The 14,209-nt window shown below is 44.6% G+C and overlaps 1 protein-coding gene across 2 annotated transcripts in view; it reads right to left on the reverse strand.

Moving 5' to 3' along the window:
• MATR3 (matrin 3) overlaps positions 1 to 13,038 on the reverse strand; it is a 46,499-nt gene extending 33,461 nt beyond the window's left edge. Inside the window, exon 1 of one of the 2 annotated variants that reach the window (XM_073621973.1) lies at positions 12,930 to 13,038. The gene's annotated coding sequence lies outside the window, so the exon portion shown is untranslated. Of the gene's footprint in view, positions 1 to 12,837 lie in introns of both variants that reach the window. The other variant, XM_073621972.1, reaches the window with a different exon arrangement.
• Positions 13,039 to 14,209: the final 1,171 nt, after the last annotated feature.

The following is a 14,209-nucleotide window of genomic DNA, read 5'->3' on the forward strand; positions in this document are numbered from 1 at the left end:
ATCAATAAAGGCCACAAAGTCTACTTCTGGAGACCATAACTCTTGATCATTCTTTAGCCATACTGCGTGCAATATGAACCAAGGCTGTTTTAACATCACTTACCCATTCTTCTGGAGGTGCCATTATGAATAGCCGATTGGAAAGAATCCATGTGTTGGCTTTAAAAGCTAGACCTTGAAGAATGTGTTACCAACATTTCCTGCTGTACCATGTAAGAAAAAATATAATTTTCTCTTTGTAGGACTTCCTTTGTGTGAAATACCTGGCGTTCCTGCCAGTCCCACTTTCCTATTAAAACTGACCACACTAGGCATGAGAACACAGTGTGCTCAGAACTCAGCCTGCTCTCTTCCACCCCACCCACAGCCAATAACTGGGAAGATCAATGTGCTACGGTTCCTTCCCCAGCCCTCTGATCTCGCAATGCAGCTGAGAACAAAGAATATGCAATCAAAGGAAAAATTATGATTTTTTTTTTTTAATATGCATACACAAATTTGCCTCTCTTATCCGTTTTAAATTTAACAGGTTGTTTTACAAGGTGAGGGTTCATATTAGGGCCGCAACTAACGATTTCATAATCGATTAGTTGGCCGATTTATTGTATCGGATAATAACTTTAAAAGAAGTGTGGTGAATAATTTAGTTAATATGTAAAGTTTTTTTAAAAAAAGCAATTTATTCTTAAATATCTATATGCAGTGGTAAATATAAATAACCAACTACAGTTGTATGCAAAAGTTTAGGAACCCCTGACAATTTTTCCATGTTTGTCATTTATAAATATTTGGGTGTTTGGATCAGCAATTTCATTTTGATCAAGTAACTGAAGGACACAGTAATATTTCAGTAGTGAAATGAGGTTTATTGGATTAACAGAAAATGTGCAATATGCATCAAAACAAAATTAGACAGGTCCATAAATGTGGGCACCCTTGTCATTTTGTTGATTTGAATACCTGTAACTACTTAGCACTGATTAATTGGAACACACAATTGGTTTGGTGAGCTCATTAAGCCTTGAACTTCATAGACAGGTGCATCCAATCATGAGAAAAGGTATTAAAGGTGGCCAGTTGCAAGTTGTTGTTCTCTGAAGAGTGGCAACATGAGGGCCTCAAAACAACTCTCAAATGACCTGAAAACAAAGATTGTTTTACATTATGGTTTAGGGGAAGGCTACAAAAAAAAAAAAAAAAAAAGTTGTTGCAGAGATATAAGCTGTCAGTGTCCACTGTGAGGAACATAGTGAGGAAATGGAAGACCACAGGCACAGGTTCTTGTTAAGGCCAGAAGTGGCAGGCCACATAAAATATTGGAGAGGCGAAGGATGGTGAGAACGGTCAAAAACAGCCCACGGACCACCTCCAAAGACCTACAACATCAACTTGCTGCAGATGGTGTCACTGTGCATCCTTCAACAATTCAGCGTACTTTGTACAGGGAGAAACTGAATGGGAGAGTGATGTGAATGAAGCCTTTTCTGCACACACGCCACAAACAGAGTCGCTTGAGGTATGCAAACGCACATTTGGACAAGCCAGCTTCATTTTGGAATAAGGTGCTATGGACTGATGAAACAAAGATTGAGTTATTTGGACATAAGAGGCGTTATGCATAGCGGCAAAAGAACACAGCATTCCAAGAAAAACACTTGCTACCCACAGTAAAATTTGGTGGATGTTCCATCATGCTTTGGGGCTGTGTAGCCGGTGCTGGGAATCTGGTTACAGTTGAGGGTCGCATGGATTCCACTCAATATCAGCAGATTCTTGAGAAGAACGTTGAGGAATCAGTCAAAAAGTTGAAGTTGGGCTGGATATTTCAACAAGACAACGACCCAAAACACTGCTCAAAATCTACTCGGGCATTTATACAGAGGAACAAGTACAATGTTCTGGAATGGCCATCCCAGTCCCCAGACCTGAATATCATTGAACATCTGTGGGGTGATTTAAAGCGGGCTGTCCATGCTCGGCAACCATCAAACCTAACTGAACTGGAGATGTTTTGTAAGGAGGAATGGTCCAAAATACATTAATCCAGAATCCAGACACTCATTACAGGCTATAGGAAGCGTCTAGAGGCTGTCATTTCTGCTAAAGGAGGCTCTACTAAATATTGATGTGATTTTTCTGTTGGGGTGCCCAAATTTATGCACCTGTCTAATTTCGTTTTGATGCATATTGTGCATTTTCTGTTAATCCAATAAACCTCATTTCACTACTGAAATATCACTGTCTCCTTCAGTTATTTGATAGATCAAAATGAAATTGCTGACCCAAACACCCAAATATTTATAAATGACAATCATGGAAATTGTCAGGGATTCCTAAACTTTGCATACAACTGTATATGGTTAGGGAGCAAAAACGAATCTACTGAGGATAACAGACAGAAGAGATATACTGCATATACTATTAGAGATTGAATCTGGTAAATATTAGACTCAGATCAAATTTTTTTTAATTTTTTTTTTTTATTTACCCATTTCAATACTGCGCACTTTCACCCCCTTCCTTCCTAGACCAATTTTCAGCAAATTTTCACCAAATGTTATTGCTGTCACAAGGAATGTAAACATCCCTTGTGACAGTAATAGGTGATGACAGGTACTCTTTATGGAGAGATCGGGGATCTAAAAGACCCCCCCCCCCCCCCCCATCCCTCCTTTACACTTCAAAGCATTCAGATTGCCGAAAACGGCGATTCTGAATACTGTGTACTTTTTTTAAAACCGGCGCCATTGGCAGCCGATTAAACGGGAAGTGAAGTCTTGACGTCGCTTCCGCGTTTACAATTTGAAGGATGGAACGAAGCCGCCCACAGCTTCGTTCCAGCCTGCCCCCAGAGGCATCGGATTGGTCACCGAGCCTCCGGATCGACCAGGAGGCCCGGTAAGAGCAGCGGGAGGGGGGCGTCCCCTCCCGCTGCTCCGGTATAACAGCCGAGCGGCTTTTAGCTGTATCGGTTGTTACACACGGATAGCCAATCGCCGGCTCTAAACAACGGTACTGGGATGATGCCTGCAGCTGCGGGCATCATCCCGGTATAACCCCCGAAAGCCGAGTACGCACATCTGCGTAAGGTCGGCGGGAAGGGGATAATTGGTTTGTGTGAACACGGACATGTGCGCAGATGATCACTGGGACAGATGATTTTACTGAGGGGTGGCACTGTTTTGGGGACACTAGGCTGGTGACCGGAGTGTAAAAAGCTGTAAAAAACCAGCTCATACACCCTGATCACCGCCGGCTGCAGCGATCCGCTCTCCCTCTGACGACTTCCATGTAAGAAGAGAGCCGATCGCCTAGCAACCCGGCCCTCTATTTACATCACATGATGGCTAAGATTGGACATAGCCATCATGTGATCAGGAAGGCCAATCACAGAGCCCTCTAGCCGATCTGAGATGTGCCGGGGGACACGACAGGATCACGCAGCTGCATGGGCCAGAGCCTACTCCTTCTGGAGGATGTTCCTGAACATCCACTCAGGAGGAAGCACCCACCTGGCTGTTTATGTGCAGTGGCTGGGTGGGAAGTGATTAAAAGAAGAAGAAAAAAAAAAAGTCATTTTAAGAACGTTTGTTTGGACCCCACTAACGATTAGAAAAAGCAATGTTCTTTTCAACCACAGTTATGGGAAAATTCAAAAGAGCGGACTAAAAAGCATCTTGGTCAAAGGAATTTTCAGACAGTATGTGGTTTTTGTTCAGAAATTACAATCATTTTACAACTGAATGTTAAAAGCAAGTGAAATTTTCAAATTACATTCTTTCATTCAGCGAATGTACAAAGATTTCCCGTATGAATATTCGTCCGAAAATCGATACGTGTATGGCCAGCACAAGGCTCGGTTCGCACCTATGCAGTTTGCTTTTGATCCGTTTCTACAGTGCTTTTTTTGCTGTGCATTTTTTTTTTTTTTGGCCAATTTGTTGTTGGGCAGATTAACAAAACGCAAATTGCGGCAAAAACGCACTACATGCTTTTCTGCAGCTTCTCCATTGAACCAAAAAAAAAGCACCATTTCTGCATTGAAAAAAATCCTTGAGCCTCTCCAAATATGCAGCGGCTGAAGAAGGCATAGATGTGAACGTGTCCCATGGGAAACCATGCTAAACTGTAGTGCGTTTCAGCAAAAAGCGCAATAATCGCATAGGTGTGAACCAGGCCTAAGACGTTTAGTAGCAGCAGCATGCTTTTTTTGTATCAACTGTCATCATGGGGTAAAAAAAAACAAAAAAAAAAAACTAAAACTAAAATTAGCCCTTTATAGTACAAAAAGAGCAGATAATCACTAAAAAAAAAAATTATATATATATATCATTTTTTTCCCCATGTTCAATTAATCGACTAATTTCGATTAATTATAACGCACATAAAGATCCAGCTACTTTTAGCTGACATCATGCGTAGCTCCTCCCCCGTACGGGTTACATTCAATCAGAACTTCCTCAGCGGGGCGGGGCTACAGCGTCACCCTACAGTCTATTTAAATAGCACCGTTGTGCATCAGGTGGACTGATTGAGAGACAGAGACATCCATCACCTGCTGAGACAGCAAAGTGTCAGCTCTTTGGAAAAAAAAAGTGCCCTCATCATAAATGTTTGATTGCTGGATAACCAATGACAGTTCATCGTCAAACTGACTTACAGCCAGGAAAGCCCTCAGATATGTTGATTTTCATAGCCCAGTCCAGGATTTACATAAATGTTTATCTGAATACTTTGACCAGTGAGATCAATCAAATCGTTAGGAACTTTCTTCCTCAATTTATGATTTCACAGACATCGATGTCACCGGACTCCCCCCCCCCCCCCCCCCCCCTCCCTTCGTTAGTAGACGGAGGCACTGGGGAAGGGGGGGAGGAGTCCGGTGACGTCGATGTCCGTGATGTCGACGGAACTCCCTGAAGCAGGCGGAGAGGTGAGTACCGATCAAAAAAATTAACGATTAATCGAGGAATTAATCTTTAATTTTCCCAGCACTAATATCTATATCTATCTATCTCCAGAAGTAGGCTATATGGGCATTGTCAGACATGAAGCTATATGAAAAGCAGAAGGGAGATATTAAAGCTAAGACTTTTTCATGGCTATGATCATGATTACTGTGTAAATGTCACAGACAGGGAGGGTGATAACAGTAGGGGGCGATCAAGGGGTTAACGGTTACCTAGGGAGTGATTCTAACGGGGGGGGGGGGGGGGGGGGTGAGACTGCCTGGGTGAGGAGACCGATCGTCGTTCATTAGTATGAACAGATCACTCTCCTCACCCCTGACAGCACGGAGATCTGTCTGTTTATATTGACAGATCTCCGTTCTGTGTGACGCGGTCGCCCGGCAGTCAGCTCCAGCGTCATGCCGCGGGCGTGCCTCCTAGGCGCGATGAGGAGAACCTAAGGTAACGTTGATTTGCCCAAGGGAGCCGACCTGCCGCAGTACAACTGCGGCGGCCGGTAAGTCGTTACATGTAATTATAATGCCTTCTATTACTCACCCTCCGCTAGGTTCAGATGCTGATCTTCCCTGCCCATAGTCTTTTTTTTTTTTTTTAAACTTTAAACTTACCTGCTCTGTGTAATAGTTTTGTACAGAGCAGCCTTGATCCTCCTATTCTAGGTACCCCCCAGATGCTTCCGGCTCTTCCTGCCCTCAGAGTGCCCCAATAGCAAGCAGCAAAGTGTAATATAGAGTGTCCCTATAGCAAGGCAAAAAAAAACTTCTGACTTTAGAACCACTCACTTCCTGCCCAGGACTACATGTCCCATGAGGCATTGCTCCTCACATTAAGTTCTCAGGCACTCACTGACATGTATGGTGTACTGAGCTGTATGTGTGCTGCACTGTCATCTAACATGTATGGACGATGTACTGAGCTGTGTGTTCCACACTATTTCCTGATATGTAAACAAATAATGCATTCTGTATGCAGGCCAACTAATCGGCTGGCCGATTATTCGATTATGAAAATAGTTGACAACTAGTTCACATACTTTAAAAGGAAGACATCCATCCTCAGCAAGCTGACCCATGTCTTAAAGAATAGACTGGAATTCTTAGAAACGTCACCCAGGTCCGACAGAAGCTGGCTGACTTCTGTCAAAGAGGAATGACAGTCCTGCAAGCAGCTTTTTTGAGGCGCTTTAGGAGCGGTGTATACACTGGACTGTTGCTTGCAGGTAGACCAGGATCAAGAACTGAAGAACTACAGACAGTCCTCGGGTTACAAACAAGATAAGAACAAACCTACAGAACCTAAGTTGAATTAGTATGCAAGTTGGAACAGGTACATTTTTTTTTAAGTGTAACTTCAGCCAAAAATTAGTTTTTTTTAGCATAAGGGTTAACACCCCAAACATTTGTTTTGTTGTCTGTTCAGATGATTTCAACTAACTTGTCCCTTTGACAACTGGATTTTGAAAATATTGGGTTGTCGTGGAAACAAGGTTTGGTGCTAAAGCTTCAGTGGAGACACCTTTTTTCCCCCATAACTTACAGGAGTGAAATTTCCCTTCCTAGGGGGAAGATTCTCTCACTTCCTGTTATCTCCCTCCATTTGTAAGTATGAGTGTTATGCAAGTCAGATATTTGTAACTCAGGGACTGCCCGTATAACTCCCTAGTCTTGGGCTGCCTGCATTTGGGCGATGCCATATTTCTAATCAACTACCCTGGAAGATGATTCAGGAAAACAAGTGGGTTTTAACTGTTCTCTTCTCTATACACATTAAAGGCTTTGGCTATAGTTGGCTTCAGCGAGCACAAATTTGATCGTAATATTGGTGCTTACAATAAAGTAAACCCAATCTTTATCCATGAACAAAGCAACATGTTCATTTAAAGAGAAATAAAAAAACGCAAACAACTAGATTTCTTCTAGGCCGATTGTCATTTTCAACAAATGGTGCATTACAGTTTATAGCAACATATCACTCTTAAAGTGTTACTAAACCCAGTAATATGAAAATAGTTAATCTGCCCCTCCAGTGCCCACAGCTTATAAATCTTTTTACATTAAAATATTGCCACTATATACCTTTGTGGATGATTTGCATATCAGGGTCATTGATAAACTGTACAGTTTCTCCAGTGCTGAGAGTTCAGGTAGGAGGAGATTTCCACTGCAGCCTGTATACACACCCACATGTGTGATGTCAATATCATGTGACCTGGCTAGCTCTGAGAACAAGTAAATGTTCTCTCCAGCATAAAAAAAACGCAAGCATGTGCAGGTTGGCTACTGCCCGTGTTAGCTGGCCTTCCCAAGATAGACAATGCAAGAAGGGAAGGATCTATGCATACAGGATAAAACACCCTTTTCTCACAATGCAGAGGGTTAACCCCCTTAAGTTCCACAGTGAGTATAACAAGCATGCTATGCTGCATATACAGACAAATTTTACGGTTGTGGGTTTAGTAAAACTTTAAAAGCGTATGTATAGCCCAAACTTACATACTATATTAGCGAGATTTCACCTCTTCCTCTGTACAATGGTTTACCAGGCAGAAAGCGAGGAAAATACTCCAACTACAAATCAGCCAGACAAAAAAAGGTTCCTTTTGTAACTTAAGGAAAGGGAAAATCCCATCAACTTTAAAAGCAGTATTAAACCAAAAACATAATATATTGCAGCTTACCAGTTAGATGTAGAGGCTGTATTAGTTTTGTTTAAGGATTTCTCCCCCCTCGCCCGTTTTTACCTGGTGATCTGGTCAGTAATAACTACTGTATTAGAGTTCCCCCACTCTGGATGAAGGATTACAGGGGGCACCCTTGGACAGCAACATGGTCAGTCTGGGGGGAGGGGAGTGCTAGATGTAACAGAATGCTAACAAACTGAAGCCAAATGCCAGCTAACACTTCATAGGCCGGTGTTCTATCGAATAGTGCCCACCGTCAAAAAGTGCCCATGCATGCACAGTACGGAAGGGCACTCCAGCTGATTTCCCGATCAGCTGGTATGACGTCACCATGGTGCATGTGCACATCCTAGGAGGCATTTTTTTATGGTAGATACCATTTGACGACCACAATGGAAAGCTATGCAAAGAGCGGAGGGAGACCGTAGTTGTCAAATTGTGCCTCGCTGGTTGTGGCTGTGTTGAAGCGCGGGTTTTGCCTGTGCTGCAACTCGCCTTTAGACACAGGCAAAAGCCACCTTTCAACGCACCAAACCCGCCCTGGAACACACACACAAAATCCGCCCCGCAACAGCGAGGCACAATCTGAGAACTACGGTGTCCCTCCGCTGTTTGTGTAACTTTCAATTGTGCCCGTCAAATGGTATCTCCCGTAAAAAAATTCCTCCTACAATGTGCGCATGGTGACATCACGCCAGCTGATTGGGGAATCAGCTGGAGTGCCCTTCTGGCACTTTTCAACAGTGGGCACTATTCAATAGAACACTGGTATAGAAACAGTTTCTATTTAGAATAAAGGTTTTACATAAATAAAAGCTGACCACTGTATGCAAGCACCCCTGTCAGGGGTAAATGGTTTGTCCCAACCCTCTAACAGGCATTGTGCCTGCAGTGTCAATATTTCTTAATGGCTCTCCAAACATGGATAGCAGCAAAAGAAAAAAAACAAAAAGGCCACATGAGCTAATTTGGTGCATGTAGGGCGGCCGATTCAAATGAACGCGTTGCCCAGGTGTGAATTTGGCCTAAGAATTGGTTACCTGCAATATAATAAAGGTTTTCTTTTAGGTTTAATCCAGCTTTCATTATCCTGGGAAGTGAAAATATCCCCAACAGTGACACAAACTACCTGCATAGGTTATAACCATTCCTTGAACCATCCAAAAATATAAAACCGGTCTGGAGATAAAATGTATGGACCAGTAAATTTGGGGTACACTAAGAAAATCGGGCAAACGATCGTGCGCTTTTGCTCATTGTTCCATAGCAAGTCGGAACAGAGGAAGGTAATGTATGAAAAATTCTCATACAACAAAGGCTTTTTTTTTGTTTATTGTTTCTGATCATTCACAGTCTTCTTTGATTTTTCTTGTATGAAATCAAACACATTAAAACAAAAATAATTTGTTCTGGTCCTGTGCAAGAAAAATTCTGGAGATGGTCCCTTCAGAAATTTTCGGTCGGAATCGGCTGTCGAAAGTCATGTATACACCATCAGAAAAATCGCATGATTGTTTCTCGGACAAAAATATTCTCCCAATTTTCTTATAGTGTGTACAAGCCTTAAAGCGGTTGTATAGTCTTTTTTACTTTTACCTACAGGTAAGCCTATAATAAGGCTTACCTGTAGGTAAAAAAAAAATCTCCTAAACCTTTATGTTTAGGAGATATTCCCCTTGCTATGCGCCGCTGACTGCAGCATGCGCACAGGGGATTCTCGGCTGAAGCCCGGCAGCTGCCGGACCTTGCCGAGTAAGAAATCTCCCGCGCGTATGCGCGGGAGTGATGACATCGCGGCCCCAGCCACTCACAGCGCTGGAACCGCGATACCCGGAAGACACGCCAAGGCAACATGACAGCTCCCTCGGCGTGGACCAGGTAAGATACTGACGCCTCGTTCTAAGGTAAGTATTTCATAATGAGCAAGTATGCGGTGCATACTAGCTCATTATGCCTTTTGCTTTACAGGGTTAAAAAAAAAAAAAAATAAAAAAAATTTGCGGGTATACAACCGCTTTAAAGTGGTGTTCTGGCCGAAATTATACTTTTTATATAAAAATACCCCTATAATACACAAGCTTAATGTATTCTAGTAAAGTTAGTCTGTAAACTAAGGTCTGTTTTGTTAGTTTATAGCAGTAGTTTATTTTATAAAATTACAGCAGGCCGTGGCCATCTTAAGTGTGGGCATCTGAAGCCAGACTGTATTTCTTCCCGGATCTCATCCTTGCAGATCTCGCACATGCTCAGTGCAGCACAAGCAGTGTAATAGGTTTCAGGTCAGGTTTCCATAGCAACAGCAGTTTCAGAGGAAGTTGCCGCCCCTTCCCAGAAGGCATTGCAAACAGGAAATGATGCGATGGGCCAGGGAGGAGGAAGTGAAAAATGAATACAGCAGATATACAGTAGGTGCGGAGAAAAAAAATTAAAAATATTCAATTTGTTTACAGTGCACAGTTTAGTGAGGGATGCTGAAGAGTTGTAAAAGTGGGTGGAACTCCACTTTAAGAGTCTTGTGTCCCATAAACTGGCCATAGATGGTTAAAATCTTGGCGGGTTAAGCAGGGAACGGCCTAGATTTGAGCCTTGTACAAGCAGCATGTGGGATTTTTAGCATGTGATCATAGCCAGATGCTATAGCCAATTGTAATTATTGCGTTCCCTGGCAGGGACAGGCCCCTGCAAGAACACAAAGGCTCCGTGGGAGGGATTCCCCCATAACCAATGTGTTGATGGGGGAAATAAAGGGATTTCCTTTCCTGCAACCCAGAAAAGAAAAACTGCATGACCTTTGGCCTGCCATAGACTTACAATGGGAGGAGTGGTACAGCCACCCTATGTGATGAGGAAATATGGCCGATTCCAGCTACAATTACAAGCCATACACACAATGCATACATCTATACATGGTTCAGCTGGGGGGGGGGGGCGATGTGTGAGGGAGATTGGAGAGGATGGAGTAGCTCAATGCTGTATGGCAGAAGAGTCACAATACAGACCAAAGCCATCCAAGAGGGTCATATTACTAATTTATTATAGAGAAAAGATCAGTTACAGAAATATTCATCTCACCCACCAAATGTGTCATGTAATCTGCAATCTTTCCTATACAATACATTTCTCTGCCACGGGGGGGGGGGGGGAGGAGGAGATATATATATAGATTATACATCTATATATCTGTACGCACAGACATATTGATAAGTGAATATACACCACATTGTCTAAAGTATTGGGACGCCTGCCTTTACACGCACATGAACTTTAATGGCATCCTAGTCTTGGTCCATAGGGTTCAATATTGAGTTGCCCCACCCTTTGCAGCTATAACAGCTTCAACTCTTCTGGGAAGACTGTCCACAAGGTTTAGGAGTGTGTCTATGGGAATGTTTGACCATTCTTCCAGAAGCGCATATGTGAGGTCAGGCACTGATGTTGGACAAGAAGGCCTGGCTCACAGTCTCCACTCCAATTCATCCCAATGGTGTTCTATCGGGTTGACGTCAGGACTCTGTGCAGGTCAGTCAAGTTCCTACAACCCAAACTCGCTCATCCATGTCTTTATGGACCTTGCTTTGTCCAAATCATTTGGTGGAGGGGGGATTATGATGTGGGGTTGTTATTCAGGGGTTGGGCTTGGACCCTTAGTCCCAGTGAAGGTAGCTCTTAAGGCGTCAGCATACCAAGATATTTTGGACAATTTCATGATCCAAACTTTGTGGGAACAGTTCGGGGATGGCCCCTTCCTCTTCCAAAGTGACTGCACATCAGTGCACAAAGCAAGGTCCAGAAAAAAAAAAAATGGATGATTGAGTTTGGGGTGGATGAACTTGACTGGCCTGCAGAGTCCTGACCTCAAACCAGTAGAAAACTTTTGGGATGAATTAGAGCGCAGACTGCGAGCCAGGCCTTCTCGTCCAACATCAGTGCCTGACCTCACAAATGCGCTTCTGGAAAAATGGTGAAACATTTCCATAGACACACTACTAAACCATGTGTACAGGCTTCCTAGAAGGGTTGAAGCTGGGGGGGGGGGGGGGGGGGACAACTCAATATTGAACCCAACGGACTAAGACTGGGATGCCACTAAAGTGCTAAAGTTGTACAATCACTTTAACCTACAGGTAAGCCCTAGATTAAGGCTTACCTGTAGGTGCAAGAAATATTTCCCAAACCTAAAAGGTTTAGAAGATAATAGCAGCACCGATGTCTACGGCGTGGTGCCGTTTCTAACGGCGACCATGCTGTTAGTGGCGGCACCAGCGGGCATGCGCGGAGTGACATCGTGGCTCCGGCCAGTCACAGCGCTAGAGCCGCGATACCCGGAAGTCACTCCGGGATAGATGGTGGCATCGGAGGAGGCGAACAAGGGCCGATGCGGGGGCTTCGATCTGTTAAGCAATTCATAATGAGCTAGTATGCCGAGTATACTAGCTCATTATGCTTTTGTCTTGCAGGGTGTATTTTTTTTTTCCCCAGTAGCTTTACTTCCTCTTTAAAGTTCATGTGCATGTATAGGCAGGCATCCCAATACTTTTGGTAATACAGTGTATATAAAGCAGATCTTCAGTCGATTATTCCACCATTGTGACCGGCTCCGGGTCCTGGTAGAGGCCATCAGGCGTGGAAGTGCTGTGCACACACAATGACGGCGAGGGCTCCTAGCGGTTCTTGCGCATGCGCAGCAAAAACCCCCAATGTGTGCAGATTGCAGGTCCCCTTGTACAGACGTGCCGCAGGGCTCTATTGGGGTCCAAACCCAGCCGCACACAGGTCAGGGGGGGGGGGGGCAGTAACAGTCTCCCCATGACAAGAACAAGGCAATATTTGAAAATAAAAAATGTGAGTTTCCACATTTCCATAGGTAGGAGAGGGAGAACAACCTGATTGTGAGGTAACTGGGCCCCATGGCCATAGGAATCCACAGCAAACCCTGGGAATGGGGAATAAAACAAGGACAGGGCCTCTTTATAAAATAAACAACAAAGTGAGGGGGGAATAGCGCCCCCCAGTGACCCCCCTCCCGCACAGCCAGCGGCCTGCGCCTCTACGCACGAGGCAAAGCATCGCCATCACAGGACAGAAGATGGCCGCCGCCGCCGCCGCCACCGCCACCGCCACCACCACCTCTATCGTCCGCATGAAGACCACCCCTCACACCGGCCATAGAAGGCCGAGCCGTCTCACCTCCGCCTCCCCTCGTTCCTCCGCTCTTCTGACCTTCGCTCACCTCCTCTGCTCGCACAAAGAACGCGCTAAAGGCCACACGAGGTACCTACGCTGGACGGAAGTACGCGCACCACCTTCTCTTCCCGCCTCGAAAGAATCGACGTCAACTGATGGGCGGAGATCGTGTCGCTGGAAGGGGGGCTGGGCCCGGAGAGAGGCGTATCACTGCCATGTCCTTTTCTGATTGGCTGGCAGGGATGTTGGCTCCATACTGACATCTAGAGGTCTTGGTTAATAATGTACAGTTAATGGTGTGCTGCAGAGACCCTTCTAGAAATGAGCTATTTGTAGATGAATGTTGCTGGCACAGCAGATGGGGCTAAGCTGGCATCCCCAAAGCATGGACAAGGCAAAACCCCTTTTCTTAGGGCTCGTTCACTACCCTGTAAGCCACATCTGTGCCGTAAAAGGCAATTGCAGCATACAAATGTACCATGTGATCCGGTGTGGGGAAACGCACTGCGTTTGGGGTGTGCTAACATTGTCACCGGCTGCAGAATTGCATTGTTGTGTGAAGTGGCCTTTTAAGGCCGGGTAAGGTTCACACTTGTGCGATGTTAGACATGGCATGTGATTTGCACTACGATGCAGATTACATGTGATGGGGCGGCACAGTGGTGTAGTGGGTAGCATGGACGGCACAGTGGTGTAGTGGGTAGCACTTTCACCTAGCAGTAAGAAGGGTCCCTGGTTTGAATCCCAACCACGACACTACCTGCCTGGAGTTTGCATGTTCTCCCTGTGCCTGCGTGGGTTTCCTCCAGGTACTCCGGTTTCCTTCCACACTCCAAAGACATGCTGGTAGGTCTAAATTGTCCCTAGTATATGAATGTGAGTTAGGGACCTTAGATTGTAAGCTCCTTAAAGGTAGGGACTGATGTGAATGTACAATGTATATGTAAAGCGCTGCGTAAATTGACGGCGCTATATAAGTACCTAAAATAAATAAATGTGTGTGCAGTGCGAATTCAGCCATACAGATTGTCTGAATTCGCATCGCATTCACACCAAAATTGTGCAGGGCCCTTTGGTTCATAGTGCGATCTGTGAACTGATCTGGGGGTGTCATCAACTTTGCATTGACACCCACAGCAGTTCGCAGATGTGAGTGTGAACCCCTGGCAAGTGACATGCAATGTGAAATTGCGCCGGTTCCTGCATCACATAAATGTGAACCGGGTATCCTCATAACCGCCTTTCAATGCCTGCCATGGATATCACAATGGGCACCACACACTGCAATACCATACTTCCCAACTTTTTGAGATGAAAATGAGGAACACCTATTAGCAAAAAGTATGTAGACATAGGACACGCCCCCTTAAAGGAG

The sequence above is a fragment of the Aquarana catesbeiana genome, linkage group LG03 (assembly GCF_042186555.1).
Source record: "Aquarana catesbeiana isolate 2022-GZ linkage group LG03, ASM4218655v1, whole genome shotgun sequence".
Classification (NCBI taxonomy): Eukaryota; Metazoa; Chordata; class Amphibia; order Anura; family Ranidae; genus Aquarana; species Aquarana catesbeiana.